At 40.8% G+C, this 965-nt stretch overlaps 1 protein-coding gene across 3 annotated transcripts in view; it reads left to right on the forward strand.

The window, feature by feature from the left end:
- Cdc37l1 (cell division cycle 37 like 1, HSP90 cochaperone) overlaps nucleotides 1–965 on the forward strand; it is a 28,818-nt gene that overhangs the window by 23,620 nt on the left and 4,233 nt on the right. The window lies entirely within an intron of this gene.

Genomic DNA, 965 nt, shown 5'->3' on the forward strand with positions numbered 1-965 from the left:
TTTAAAATCATTTTGCACATAAGTAAATTGAAAACTACAGAGGTTAATTAGTTTGCCTAAAGTCAGCAGAGTACGTGGTAGGGCTGATGCGTCCTTCCCCAGTTAGGAGTCCTGCACTGCACGGAGTCCTGTGCTCTTGGGAGGATGAGTGCTGAGACAAGTGAAAATGCTGACAGACTGACCCAGGGGCAATAGTGGGATTCCAGTGTTGCTTAGCTTAGGGATATTGATGGCTTTAATCCTGAGTATCAAGCTAGAGTTACTGTAAGTTTGGTCTTGAAGGGCTCTGGAATCTGAAGTGGATGTCTGCAAAAACCTAGCACTACTTTGTGGAAATATGGTAATATAACAAGAATATCGATTTTTATATTAAAGGCATGTGCCACCACTTTCTGACTTAAAAACTTTATTTTAACAGAATAAAAAATTTTATTATTTTATATATATATGGATGTTTTCCCTAAATACATGTGTGTGCACCATGTGTGTGCAGTGTCCACAGAGTCAGAAAAGGGCATTGGAACCTCTGGAACTAGAGCTTCAAGTGGTTGTGAGCTACCATGTAGATGCTGGGAACCAAACCCTGGTCCTATGGAAGAACAGGTGCTCTTAACTATTGAGTCATCTCTCCAAACCCCTAGAAGCCATATTTATGAAAATATATGCTTATGGGGAAATTTGTCCTTGTATGGTTAAAGAATTACACTTAGTTTTGTTGAAAGGGCTAAAAAGGTAGCATTACATTTTGTTCGCATATGTCCACTCTGTCTTTATCACATCTCTTTGGATTAAATAATATTATCCTACCCTTAGTTCCTTGGGTTTCAGCCCAAGTAGACTCAATAAATCCATTTTCTTTCCTATCTGCTGAGCTGCAGCAGACTAGAGAACGTGAACCCAGATGCAGAGGCAATGCGCAGGTGTGGAGCTGCTCACCAGGTGTCCTCCTTCTCCTTTCTCCCCAG

Source organism: Alexandromys fortis, unplaced genomic scaffold (genome assembly GCF_014885135.2).
Source record: "Alexandromys fortis isolate MF-2015 unplaced genomic scaffold, M_Fortis_MF-2015_v1.1 scaffold_10, whole genome shotgun sequence".
Taxonomy (NCBI): Eukaryota; Metazoa; Chordata; class Mammalia; order Rodentia; family Cricetidae; genus Alexandromys; species Alexandromys fortis.